We start from the raw sequence: 15,225 nt of genomic DNA, 5'->3' as shown, positions 1-15,225 counted from the left end.
GCGTTTTTACAAATGGATCATCTCTCCATCAAATGTTTCAATTTTTGAAATGAATATAAAAGAAGCGTATACAGAGCATATCGCAGTACAAACGTCGAGGATTGACAGCCCTCATGAAACTACATGAAAAGCTCTTAATAAACATGGCTTCAAAAAATCGATCATCGTTTTCAACGTTATTCCCATATATGTACATGGTGTTACTTTGGAAACACGGAGGGTCCAATGCTCGATTCGGGACCGAACGATGCGAAGTCCCGCCGCTTCAAATCGTGTCTCGAGTGGATTGTGCGCGGGTTAAATTAACCGTTTGGCTACCATAGGGGACTACCTGATTCTGCCTGAAAACGTCACAGTAAACGTCGCAACTAACCGAGAGCAATCGTTAATAAGTTACAAAATATCTGTCAGTACAAAATATTACACAATATTAAATAACAACATTATTTTTCACACAAAAATCTAAAAGTGAAATTAATGAAAACTAAGAAAATTTAAATTCGATTTATTGATAAATCGTTTAGGAATCGCAACAAATAAGCCCCGTTTAGGTAATTTAAAAAATATAGTATAGTCGAACGGTTAATAAATTACATTTTGGGGATGTCATTCGCGAACACGTGCGCGTCACGCTTACGAAATCACTCTTCCGAAATACGACAGCAAAAGTCAGAGACGCGCATGGGAGCATCGCTTCTGTGAATTAACCTGATTTAAGGAGAAAAAAAGAAAGATATAGGGAGAAAGGTGTTGCGTTCGGGCACGCACTCGGGGATAAATCATGGCGAAAGCAATCGGCTGTACGGGCACCGAGGATGATTTACAACAAACAGTTAGGTGTTTACTGGCGTTTGCGATTCGCGACTGTGACGACCGGCGCGAGTAAGAATCGATTCCGTTCAGAGAAGGGTCTTCCGCTAGCGCACTCCGAAGTTCGTGCCGCGGTTATTTACGTCCCATGTTGTTCGCTTTGACGAGCGTAAATGTCGACAGGCTAATTTACGATCGGTGGCGTGCCCTGTCCGCAGCCGCGTCGCAAAGTCTCTCCTCGCGGCGACGTCTGCATTAGGTCGACGATTATTGCGCTATTAGTGCGTCTCTTCGGAAATGCGCCGAGGAGTGCCAGGCTAAGAGGCACCTTTCTCACGGGGGGTCCAGTTGAAAAAGAAATGAGAAGCACTCTGACCCGCGCAAAATACAGTCAATTTGTCGTGGACCTTTAATTTCCTAGACATTTAATTTTTCGAATTTTTAAATTCGTAGATTTTTCAATCTCCGATATCTTCATTTTCAGTTTTCTCGAAACTTACGTTCCTATTTCATTTTTAATCTTACGCTAAAACGAAGACGAAAAATACTTTCGCTTAATGTCAACCAACAACCGTGTATTTCGTGTACGGTGCGATCGCTGCGATTATCAAGGTGGTGCTAACGGAACACTCTCGCGAACCGCATCTTACAACCAGGTTCCGCTCTGTCGTCCCGTGCACTCGGAGTGGTTCTTCTCGAGCGAATGCATCTGCGACTATGGCCGCGGTTCGCCGGTAAGCCTCCTTAAGTCCGTAACTCTGCCGTGATTTGTGTCCTCGCTCTCGCTTGCCGCTCGTTCGTTTCCTCTCGGTCCCTCCGCAGGACTCACTTCTGTCCCCGAAGCCGGTACACCCACACGCGCGTCCACCTCGCCGTCTCCTCTCTCATCCTCGCTCTTTCCCCCCCCCCCCCCTCCTCCCGATGCCTACCGAGCAATTAACAAGTCCCCCTCGAGGGCTAATCCCACTAATCCCTTGACTGATGCCCCCGTCCCCCTCCCCCACTCTACATCCCACCTCCTGGCTCATGTCCATGACCCGCTGCGTTCCTGGGACGAGCTCGTTCCACTACCAGCATCCTTCGAAAGGATACTGGATGCTGGAAGATCGTGAGATATATTGCCCGGCCTCTCGACGACTCTATTCTTGCTCTTTCAGCCGCACGCTTTCGCATGGGCGCCGACAGACTTTTCCGTGAGAGCCCGCATGGTCATCGACAGCGTGTTTCTTGCAGAGAATCTGCTTCGAATCTAAAGGATTTTAAGATTTCCACATTTTTTTAAGATTATTTTAATTCGAATTTTTTCACAACTTAAGATATTTTCTAATTGAACTCTTATCTCCGTGCGAAAAAATTCAAGCTCCTCTTTTTATATTTCTTTCGTTCTTTATATTCATAATTGCAACGCAGAAAAGAAATTCAGTTACATTAGTATCCGAGATTTCTAACGTGACTCATGGCGTTTCCTTTTAAAAATAGAATTATGCCACTTGTGTTTTCGCATGATGCCTTATAGACAAAATTCTGTCAACGGAAATTACTGTGTAAATTGCTGAACTATTGGACGTCGTTGACAATACTTTCAAGTCAGTCATCGTCAAGCTTTCACGCTAAATTCGGGCGAGCGCGATGACGCGGGCTGTCGCCTACGCGGAAGAAAGTATCGGCTGCTGATGAATTAAACGCGAGAGCGTAGCGCGTCCTGACGCGCTACGGGACATTTGTCATCTGTAGGCCCGCGAGGCGATTTCGCGCGGTGACTGATGAACCACTTTGTGGACAAACAATGCCTGGCGATTTATTTCTTCGTCGTAAAATGCTAATTTTCACGCACGGTTGCAAAGCGACGATCGCTTTGTGGCGAAACAGCGTACTATTTTTATTTGTCCCATTATCATAAAATACAATTGTTACTGATTAATTAGCGGCTGACATTTCGCGAGACCAATACTTAATACATTTCAAAAGCAATTTGAAAAAAATTTTAGAATTTTATTGTTTTTGTTTATTATTTTTTTTAATGACAGAGAAATTTTATTTTAATGCAATTCAGCGCTAAATATACGGTTGTCCGAAATGGTTGAAATCAATGTAGCAGTCTTTACTAATAAAATTTGAAATCAATATACGATTTAAGAATATGCTGGCGTAAGCATTGATTTTCACGTTACATTAGTAAATAATATAATAGTCATTCCATTATTTATTGCCAAGGGATTGGTTAAATTGTTAAATATCGAGAGAATCAAGAATATCCATTGACTTACTTTCAAAACATATCTATTTAAAATCTGATCATATTTAACATCAAAAGTTACGTTGCTACATCGAATTATTGGAACGTCACTGATTTATTGTTCACGTGCGAATAAAAATCAGCAAAATAATGCGATTCTTGTTTCTAAATATAAAAGGTCTTGATATACGCTTAGCTTTTCACAGATTAGCACAAGATTGGAAGGATAAGAATTTTTATTGTGCAAAAAATTACTTTAAATACCGAAAAGAAGTTTATTTGGAGAAAAAAAGGAGATAATTTGTTAAATTTGTTATGAAATAAAGAATTTCCTTGAAGTTGAAAATACAACATTTACAATATTTTCCGATTGTGTCTAATCTGTCAGAAATAAATGTCTCAATTTACGTCGGCCGCTTGTTAGCCGACTTGTTGGCGGCCTTTAAGCGAATGACATTAAAGAGCAAATTCGCCCTTCGCGATTTCCACGTGACGTCACGGCCGGGGAATACTTTTGATCAATTTTCCGTGCGTCGCCGAACGGGGAAACGGGATGTGCGAGGAAACCGGGGGGGGAGGTGAGCCGCACGAACCGCTGCAGCGGGAGGGGGAGTTACGCGCACGCACGAGGGGTAGGTTACATCGTGGAGTGAATGTCATTTATACCGAGCGGTGCGGTACACATTGTTAGCGCGGCATGACGGGGACACCACCCCTTGTCAGGCATTGTATATTTTTTGGATCGCGATTTAGCCGTGATGTACGGCTGCGGCTTTGCGCGTTATGCTAGTCATACACGCCCGTCCGTCAGGTAGCGCGCGGCGCTATTACGCACTCTCGCAGCGGAAAAGTGCAAGCCCGTCATAGAGAGCGAGTGGAGTCGCAGAAATAAGGATAATTAAAGTCTGTAACATTGTTTAAATACGATTTGTCAAATGTTATCAGTTTTATGGCGTGATTGGCAATCTCGAGACAGCGTTTTTTATCTCGTAATTCAAAGTTTTTGATGTATATGTTGAGCTTATATTCCGGTAAACAGAGGAAAGCGCTAAAATTATGTTCTTTAAATAATTATTTACATTTTATACAACTTTTTATTCTGATTTATCAACAGAATATTCTAAAGTTGAAAACAATTCTAGCAATTCTAATTCAATTTTGACAATATTTTACTACAATAATTGCTATCCGCTTAAAAGCGAAACGTTCTGAAAGAAATGAATGCTCGTGCTGCGAACAAAAATTATTTAATAATTTTTAACAGCGTTTATTTCGCGCGATACGTTCGCGACATATCGGCGGCATTTACTCCGTGTTGTGTAATCTACCCCGTTGTCAATGGTTTTTTTTTCACTCTACCGTGTTCCTTTCATATCCGGGAATAGCGCTGGGACACCGAATCCCTGTTACACGTGCGGCGACTATCATGTTTTCAAAAGCCATGCGATTTTTCGAAACGCAATATCTCGATTTGCTCGCGCGTAGCGATTATCCCCGAAAATTATTGTTACTGTTACGCGACAATTTTTGGCGCTGTTTCACGCTTTACCGATATTCTGATTCGTCAGAATTTCACCAGAATTTACAGATATCTTTTAAGCTATCCAAATAAAAGAGAAATCAAATGTGGGATAAAATATGAAGGCTTTATTAAACCTCTGCGCTCGAACTTTAGCAACAAGAATTTATCATTATAATTAGTATTAGCGGTCGTATAACGAACTGGATGCAAATTTACTGCAATTACAAACACAATTATCGTCAACCCAGCAAAAATAATAATATGAAAACAAGACTTATAAAGAACCAAAGCTATTACGCTGCACCAGATGCGCACTTTGTGACGCAGCCATAATTGATTCTCTTCGTGTCTCAAAAATGCACCGTGCGATTGAAAAACTCGGCCTCGACGAGCGATACATCGCGGAATTAATGGTAAATCAAACATACCCCTCGCTCACCCTGTTTCACCCCGTGTCAGTGGTCTTGTCGCACTATTACAAGGCTACAATGGACCGGGGATCCACTGCGAGCTATTATGTCGCATTTCGTTACGTCTCCCAATACAAATATCCCCGAGGCGATGGCTAGTGATAAATCAGACTTTTCGTACAAGATCCGCCATTGTATTCACCCCACTGACACGAATGGATATCGTTTCGTTTTTTTTTGTCTCTCTCTCTCTCTCTCTATCTAACACCCAATTCTAACCGGTCTCATGTGTTCGCGTTCGAGTTCTTGTAACTGGTGGGACTTACCGGGAATTATCGTCTGCGGTCGTGCGGATCGATCGATGCAAATTAAGGGCTACGCGTGGTCGAGTGCATTGACTGTGAATGAACGCCTTTATGCGCGATTACGATGACAATGATGCTCGCGACGCTAATTAATCGCAATTTTTTTCATCCTCATTCTTGTTATTAGACAAAGTGCTAATTACAATACTGTTGTTCTTATCTATAAATCTTTTTATAATTTTCTCTCTAAGAAATTTATACGTATTATGATAAATTATCATTTTTATTTCTGACTCTTCAATTTTATTTGCAGATAAAAATACCTTCAATAAGCACTTTAATGAAAACTTGGCTACTTTGTAAATTTATAGTAGAAAATACATATGTGTTTGCAGATTGAACGACAGATTTACTTCGATTAATAGCGAGAAAACTGAAGTGAAAGTTTCTTATTTGTGCTTAGCAAAGCTTTTTTATTGACATAAATAAAACTTTTATTTAAGGAAAAAAAAACAGAACTTAAACCGAGTTTAAAAAGCAGGGGGAAGCATTTAATCGAATCAGAGGGTCGAAAGACGACCGCGTTTTTCTCGTCGGACGCGATTTTTCTAAATGTTTCCGGTTTTTTTCCTCAACCGACGGCGACAACGAGAGGCCGGGGTGTCGGTTACAAGGCGGAACAGAGGGGACGACAGGTCGGACTGTCGGCTAAGTGGAGTAGCAGAGGCGACGGAACAACAGAGAGAAGTCGAAGGGAGCGACGTGAGTGACACATGGAGCGTTGACAGCTTCTCGCTCCTCTCTGTCTCTCTTTCTCTTTCTCTGTTTATCCATCTCTCACTCTCTACCTACTCTCTCGCCGAATGTCATTACTCCCGGACGATCCATCCGAGATATCTCCGGCTGAATTGGTTTCCCTGAGTCTTCAGAAAGACCCTCTGCGGCCCATCATCTCGGTAAAAAATCGTCTGAAAAACAACGTTGCGCGTGTTTTGACTTCAGTATGATTTGCAAGATATAACTAAAGGATACAAGAAACTTAGGTGCAACCTATTCATTTTTTCTCAGCAAGGATAAAGATACTGACATCATAATATTTGGTTATATATCTTATCGAAATTGACTCCGTGATTGTTTTATGTAATTATTCTATAGATAGAGACGCAGAGGCGACGAACCGTCCGTCTTTTAACTCTTCGGTTTTCATTTGTATACAGAATTACGCATAATTCTTATCCTTATTCAATTCCAAACCTTGAAACAGATAAATATGGATGGCTGTTTCGCGAAAGAGATAGAGATAAGCATAAGTCTCTTTTCTGGAGTGGTGAAGGCGACAAGTTCGGAATCCGTAGGAAAGTTCGACGGAGGCGAGAAGCGAAACGGCCAATTTATTCTCTCGAGAGTGAGACTCGCAATCATGGCTTCGTTCGGCGAAGTTTGCTCGCTTAAATGGCCGTAGATCCGAGGTGGGGTGGCTAATCTTCCGGCGAATGAGCATGAAGCCGGAGAGAGCTGGCGCGTAGACGTTGCTCGCCGCTTAAATGGCGAGCACACTCTCGGAGAGCAAGGAGGACGGGAACTTTATTGCGGGGGCAAAAGAGGACGCGGTATTACCTTAATCACCCGGAGGCTCGGAATATTGTTTCGAACGACCTGCCGCTATTTTTGGCGCTTGCGCGCGAATTAATACGATCGTCCCACACACGATTCTCCATATCTTGTCTGGAGATTCTTTCATTAATTTACGATCGATTTTTTTTCCTGCGAAAAATTTAATCAGACTGTCTTAATATTTAATATTAAAGATTCCGACAACGTACCTTCAAACTTGAAATTTATTCTTAAATTAAAGTTCCAAATGAAATAGATACATGAATATTATAAATAACTTTGATATAACGGTGGTTGTGTATATTAACTCTTAAAAGTACCTTATTAAATACAATAATATTTTTAATAATCTAAACAATACCTAACATTGTTACACTTCCTTCATCTTGCTGAGAAACAATGGACATGTTCCTTGTTCTCATTTCTGGGCCCGAATCTAATATAAAAGGGGTGCGGCAGAGACGGGCGAAAAGCGAAAAGTTTGAAAAATAAATAACAAGGTGCTAAACGGTTGCGGAGGGCGGACGAGCCCTTCGGTCGGCGAACACCGCAGTTTTAGGGATAGAAAGAGGCCGCATCTGGGATAAAAGACAGAAAATATCAAGCGGGGGGAGGAAAAAGAGAATGAGGCGAAGGAGGGGAACTGCGGTCGAGAGGCCTGTTTAACAGATTTAAAAAATCACCAATAATTCTGAGGGGGAAAGGAGGGAAGGGAAGGTGACTGTTTGCTCGCTCGGAGGGGTGGTGGGATGTAACTACCGAGAGCGGAGTAAGTGAGATCGTCGCGGGGACGTCAACGAGGACGTCATTTTTCATTTTAATGGTGGCCTCTTCTGTCTCCTTTGCTCTCTCGGACTTTTCTACCGCCCCCTCGTCCCTCTCCCTCCTCATTTATTTGTTTCTCTTGTCTCCCCCGTCGGGGATTCTACCGTGGCCCCTTTATCCGCGGTCCCGTCTTGGTTCCCCTCTCCCCTCCCCCCTCCCCGCCCCGTCCTTCATCTTCCGTGTCGCTCTTCTTATCCCCGCTGCTGCCGCTTCTTTTTGCCGGCTCGACAGCTTCCTTTTATCTTGGCGCGAACGTCTTAATAGCCTGCGGCCGCTCTTCGCGCCCGTTTTGCTTTCCTCCTCCCTCTCTTTCATCTTCTTCGTGGCTACTTCGCGGCCGACCGACCGTCGAAACCGTTGCGGTGGAAACCGTATGAATGTTTCGCATTCGCGTTAGAACTTGACTACTCGGGCATATTCTCTATTTAATCACGAAAACTTTTATTAAAGTTTTAACACAAGAAGTAAAGTTGATTTTTAAAATATTTTCATTATTTGTAATATTTTTTTATAAATCTAATCTAATAAATCAAGATACATTTAAATTGAAATATTATTAACATATCGAGAAAAATAAAAGCGCAGTAATTGATTATTTGTTTAAATTAATTTGACAAACTTTTATTATGGTTTTTATGCTGCATTGTAAGATAGAAAATATCAGTCTCTTGAAATTTCTTATTTTTGTATGCAATTAAATGTCTTCACTTGTTTCTTGATTAAATAAGATAAGTTTCGCATTTACACATTTACTTCGAGACTTATCCTTGCTTTGTAAAAACGCGACCGCACGACTTTCGATACCATAAGACGTAAATGGATTTATCGTTGCCGTTTAAAAAAGTTAAACTCGGTGAACGCGAAATTGGAAGAATGTGAATTTTGTGAAAAAAGTGACATTGTAAAAAAAACGCAACGGCGATCGTCGTGGAAATCGAGCGATTTGCCGAGGCGGCTCGGTGCGGCGCGGCGGCGATCAGAAAATCGGTCCAAAGGCGTGCCGCGTGCTCTTTTTGCCGCAATAATCGCAATTGGAAGCGGTCGCGAGACTCGATCGCGACGACGTACCTCGGTTCCGCAGGAACCGGTCGCCGAAGGCGGCCGCAAGAAATATCATCGGAGACAGCTGTAAGCTCGATGAATGACAGTTACATGTCAATACAGAATTGAAAAGCGGTTCTGCCTTTCTCCCCCGTTTCCGCGATTCTTTTGTAAAAACTCGCGAATATCGGCGCTTGTGCTCGTAAACTTGGAACCATAATACAATTGGGGTGTAAAAATCGCTTTGTTAAGTTAATTAAAATCCCTTTAAATTAACGATTAAAATAATCGCAGAAATCAACACGCGAATAATTATTGTTGACGTGATAATAGAAATACAGGACTATTTTATCCACTGATATTCATCGTTTCATTTCTTTTCATAATAGCCATATTCGTACAGAATTGATTCTTCCCCTCGATAGAAAAACCGTCAGGGAAACAACACAGTATCGGCGGGACAGTTTTAAAGTTTCAGTGAAGAGCGATACGGCTGTCAACGACTGTTCGACGTCGGTCAGGTCCTTCCTGTTTTGACAAGCCTCGTGAACTGTGATCTTCCTCGTTAGGAAACCGTCAGTGAAACTTCCGACTTTAGAATACTGTCAGGTCGTTTTTTGAAGAAACTTCTGAAGATCTGTGCCCTTTATGTGAGAAAAACAGAAGAATCAGATGTTTAATACAGCAATAGTCGCATAGCAAGAGACAAATTTTATTAATGTTTTAACTTTATATGAAATGTACTCACTTCAGTAATTCAGATATTTCAGTTCATGTATTTAAATATGCAATTTACACATTACGCGTTATGGAATATGTAAAATTATTTTTAACAATTTTTGAGACATAAAATTCTAATGCTATTGAAAAGTGGCTAGCAATTAAATTTTATCGATTGAATTACAATAGCGAAGTCATGAAAAATTGCAGTTGATAATTGACTACTACGACCGTGTTTAATAACTTTATAGATCCGCGATATTCACCGTCCAGTTACGAGATAATCATTCGGATGATAATTTCTACGTGAATTCTCCCGCGACGCTAAAAGTCTCGCTTTTACCAGGTATATCCGGTTACATCGGTGTCTGTTACTCGATATTGCTACATTCCCATCTCCTTCTCTCCTTCGTGGCGGATAAGGATCACGAAACAGCAGAAAATTCCGGATGCAGAGCGCGGGTGGAGAGGAAAACGCGACACATAAAAAGTGTGTGTATATTTCATATAACTTTAAATGAGGAAATAATCTCGACGCGGCCAACGAGCTTTTTGAATTAACAGCCGGCCGCACAACGGGTTGCGTTTTATTGCTAATACTCGTGCCACCTTCGCGATGCTACCGTGCGACGTATAATTACTCACTTCTGTTAATGAACATCTGATTTGGATTAACGCCGTCGTGAAATTTTGAAATCGCAAAACATAATTTTACTTGACACTTGTTGTAAGATGGAATCGTGTTCGCGAAATGGTTGTAGAAACGTAGAGAGATGCTCTTGGAATAAATTTTATATACAATTTTCCGAGGAAACAATCAGACGATTATTTAATTTTTTTAAATTACCTTTATTTATCACTTATTTTATAAGAATTTGTATTGAAGAAAGACAAGAGAAAAATTAAGCTTGAAAAGAGAATTAACCAACGATTTAAAGAAAATAGATTGAATTAAAGAATTTTAGACTTTTTCTATCGATATGTAATTCTATTGTTTTTTTACTAGCTTGAAAGAAGTTATTATTTTAACATAATCTGTTCTCGTCATGATGGAATCGCGTAATGTAAAAACGCCCTCCATTAATTCGCGATATTTAAACGCATGCATAAAATTGTTATAAATATCGCTGAACAAATTAACGAACGCGGATCGAACATCGTGCATTATTCGGGAGACCTAATTTAAGACAGCAAGACGATCTTCCTCGCGTTCTCCTCGCGTCCCCGTTATATTTAATATCACATAGATACTTCCGATAAGAATCGTCCATTAAGAAATACAGAAGGCGGCATTCGAGGAACGTTTCCTCATCAGGCGAGGATCCCTCCGGTCGAGGCTGCAGCTCGGGCAGAACGGAGCGGTGGGACGAGGAGGGGAAAGGCCGAGCAGAAGGGGAGACGGGAAGGAGGCAGGTATGACTGCTGCTGTCATATATAATAACCGCATAAAACAGATACGCGCGAACCAACCAGCCCACGAATATATTATGTTGCCGCGGCTAATTTACGATTATAACGTACGTGTATAACTATCATTGTTGATATACTGCCGCGACGGAGCGGCCGGGAGCGAGCTTGCGGATAGCAGGAGAGATCGCGAGAGAGGAAGAGGGACAGGGATAGAGGAGAGAGACGAAGCGAGAGAGAGAGAGAACTGCTTCGAATTACCTCGTGTCCGTAGGAGAACAGTCGCCGAATCTCGCCGTAGTATCTCGCGAGGAATAATCGTTTGCGAGGAAAAAACGAGTTTGTCGATCGTCGTACTTTCTTTAGCGGATGCGTGCATCGTCGCGCTCGATAATTCAACGTTATGAATTAATAATGACGATAAACCGGTGATGGCCGTTGTCTCCGGTGTCGCTCTGCGACTTTCGTTCGATCCGCGATTTCACGACCGATTGATTTCTATCTTATCTTGCAACATTTTCGAGTGCGAGATTGCCTCGTAATGACGTTACATTCTGACGTCAACGCTGACGTAAAGTAATAATGGTATGTGTTGTAGGATATGAGAGCTTTGTGAAAATCGCGGCGGGATAAATTTATCATTGTGAGCAAATCTGTTTACCGTTGTGGAAACAAAATGGCAAAGATGATTGAGGAAGTTGTTACGGCAAGTTTTTATTAAGCGAAGAAAACAGGTTTATTATTGCGATTATCTTATATCGTTTTTGTTTTTTAATTCCTTCAATGTCTTGCTATTTAAAGTTTATTTGAAAAATTTAAAGAGGTGCATATGATTATTTAGCGATACGAGTGTATTTTTTGAGAAAGTTTTTATATATTTTTTTACACACACGCCAGCAAACTGTCTTAATTAAAACGATTCTGCTTGATAAAATCCGATTAATATTATTACACGAGGAATAAAATCTCAACGACTTCTTTAATGAACTACTTTAAATTCCGTTAGAACGATCGTAAATTCTTCATAGAAAAAAACCAGGAATGACATTCTGATGCGCGGAGTGAAACGGTGTGGTCACCGAACCGCTCCGCTTTGCGCATTCATCTCATCAGCGCGGTCTTTCCCGGCGATGCCTTCGCGCGATACGCGAGAGGAACGACGGGCGTATCGATGCCAACGGAAGATTGCATTCAGCTGCACGCGCGCCGAAATTCGAGAACTTCCGCGAAGTCGACGAAATCGCGCGAGGGAATTATATACTGCCCTTATGCTTCTCCCCGTTTTTCACCGCATACTTTCGACTAATTTCGCCGTAACACGTCTCTCCGCGGAAGCTTCAACCGAGACCTCATCGTCTCGCCCGACTGAGCTTCCTTGCGCAAAAGCAGAGGAGAGATGATCGAGATACTACTGAAAAGCCGTCGATTGATTTTCACTCTTTCTATTTCTATTTATTTTTATTTCCATTGCAAAGACTAAAATATCCCTTTTTTAAACGTAGTGAAAATTTTATATTCAGAAACATTTTTAAAGACGCATTCGGCCAACGCGCGCGTTAAATCTCGCATGCCATCGTTCCTCATATCGCCCAGCAATTTCTGCGGGACGTGTTAATTCCGTTCGCATGCGCTTCTCAGAAGAGCATAAGCGTATAAGCGATCGCGCACACCTGATCGCCGCGCGAAACTTCTTAATCCCGCTCGGGCCCGGCCGTAGAAATGATGTTAGCCGTGTCGGCGGGACGGGGTGTCGGGGTTGTATGTACGCCGACGTGGTTTACAGCCGACGTCGTCTCGTACGTGGATTCCCGAGGGAGTGAGGTCGGCCCTCTCCGCGCATCCTCCCTCTCGTCTGGGCCACGGAGATATTTTAGTGGCCACGTAGCGCGCTGTGCGCCTTTGCGCGGGCCCTCGTCGCTGTTAAATCATGCGACTACCTCGCGTCGCGAGCTGGACATCGCATCCTCATTACGGATTATTCATTAATCGCCGAGCCGGGGCTTGTAGGTACCTAAGTTATACACGGTGGATCTGGCACCTCAGCGCGAGCGCCTCTTCGCAATTGCTCATACACATATTTATAGTGGCGTGTTTTTTTTTTAAGAATCTCTTAAATATAGAGCTGATTTTTTTTAGATGATAGGAAAATGATGCTAATAAAATGAATGATGTCATTGAAAAAATTAAACTAAAGAAGAGTGGATGAAAGATATATTGAGTATATTATTTCATTTTTTACTTTTATGATTTGTATTTTTGATAACTTTTAAACTAAAGTTCTCAGTCGCGTTTACAAATTTCAAATGGAATTTTATAAGCCTTTGTAATTTGCAGTCTATTTTTATATGTAGCATTTGTAGAAAAATGAATATTTTTTGCTCTGCTAAAGAAATGAAAATAAGAATATTTATATATTATATATAAATATTTTACATTTCAAGATTGCAGATACGGATTAGACAGTTGGGATGACTATAAGTCATTCATGAATTAGCCTTAGCGTCAAATAATAACCCCATGTCCGTGCGTTTTGCAAGGAAGAGAGAAAATGAAAGGAGGAATGGGGAGAATCGAGGGAATAACGACGGAGGAATGCGCGAGCGTCCGTTAACGGAGTGACGTACGTAGGCGACGTGTGTACGATGACGGGGCCCCTCGAGTACAAGGCCGATCGATAAAACACGCCCGTAAATGGATAACGGCTGGACGAATGACGGAGATTTCACGAGAGAGCTGAAATCACGAAACGCTGCCAGCTGCCGGCTTTCGAACGGCCGCGCCATTAACGATCATCATCATCCTCGCGAGAGAGGATCGTCCCCACGTCTCTCCCGACCGTCGTAAAATCTTTATTTTCCGCCAGTCGATCCTTCCGCGCTGCTTTCGTTATCCTGGCTTAGTGATAGCATGCTAATAACAACAGGCAGCTGGAGCTAGTTAAGCGCCGCGAACTCGTTTGCGACTCTTTTGCCCCCGAATTTTTATTTATTAGAGCGGAACCCGAATCTTGCATCGAACGCTCGTTCGTGTTTATTAAATTTTATTACAATAAAAATTTTTAAAACATATAACGCGTAAAAGATATAGTTATGATCCGTAACAACCTTTTTTTGAAAAGAAAAAAATGATCCACAAATCTGTATTGATGAAAGAGGAAAAAATCAAGTTTAAAAGAAATAAAATATTGATTATTATATTTACAGTGGGGGTTAATTAATCTTGCTTTTCAGTCTATAGCATATATTAAGTAAAATTCCAACAATAAAATTTAAAGCCCTATTGTTTTTATTCTCCTCAACGAACGGTATTTTTCAAGTTGTAATTATTTCCGAAGATTCACCTTGATATTCTTGGTAAATAACGAGAAACTTCGGTGCGACGGGAAACGTTTACGTGTGAACTCACGCAGTTTGCGATTTATGATAAACCGGGGTAAATCGGTTTTTGTACTTTCGGGACTGATGACGCCGTCTCGCGCTTTATTGTCGCGCGTTAAACCGGACACCTTAAATCGCAGCGCGATGGAGTCGCCTCGACGTGGGATTGGTAGTAAAGACGAGTCCGTAAGTTGGATCCCGAAGACGATGTTGCTGGATCATGGCTTTAGTGCCATCTTCGTCGAGGTCGTCTTCGTCTTGTCTCCCTCTTTTAAATTCCAAAGATCTCTAAGTCTTCCGTTAAATGTTGATTAAATATTATTTAATTCTAACGAAAATCCTCTTCCTTCTGTTTTTAAAATTTGGAAGAACTTATATTCTTCCAAACGGCACGTGTATTAATGTTATTTCTACAAAATGTCATTAATTTATTTTTAAAATAACCTTTTTTATTAATAGTCATTTCTATATTGCAAAATATCTATATTTTTGGAGCACTCATTGATGGTATCAAAATCGATATGATAGGATCAAATGAGCAACTGTGTCGCTTGAATTTAAGCTTTCCGAGCTTCTGCGCGATTTCGTCGTTGCGCCACTTTCGGGCCTACTTCCGATTCCGATGCCCGACACATCGTACCCGGTTACAGGCACTTCCGTGGCCTACTAGTCACGCGCTTTCGATATCCGACATACCGGCGCAATTAATGTCCACCGACAGTATTATCGGCGCGCGGCACGTTTCGGTTTCCGGTATAAACGGCACGAAACTGGCCATTGGCGAGATGACCCTCGCACATCGCGCGGCCTTTAACAGGGCCCTCCCTGCAGGATTGCAGGATTTCTCGATTCGCGAACGCCTCCGTTGTGTCATCCGTAATGGCCGCATCTCCATCGTACGCGATGTAATGCGACCGATAAACTGACATCGCGACTCCACCGCCGGATTATTTATGGT

At 41.9% G+C, this 15,225-nt stretch overlaps 1 protein-coding gene across 5 annotated transcripts in view; it reads left to right on the top strand.

Moving 5' to 3' along the window:
• Positions 1-15,225, top strand: part of LOC105667892 (E3 ubiquitin-protein ligase RNF220-like) — a 145,596-nt gene that overhangs the window by 86,167 nt on the left and 44,204 nt on the right. The window lies entirely within an intron of this gene.

This window comes from Linepithema humile, chromosome 2 (assembly GCF_040581485.1).
Source record: "Linepithema humile isolate Giens D197 chromosome 2, Lhum_UNIL_v1.0, whole genome shotgun sequence".
NCBI classification, from domain to species: domain Eukaryota; kingdom Metazoa; phylum Arthropoda; class Insecta; order Hymenoptera; family Formicidae; genus Linepithema; species Linepithema humile.
The sequence above is the reverse complement of the archived record's forward strand: the minus strand, read 5'-3'. Positions and strand labels throughout refer to the sequence as shown.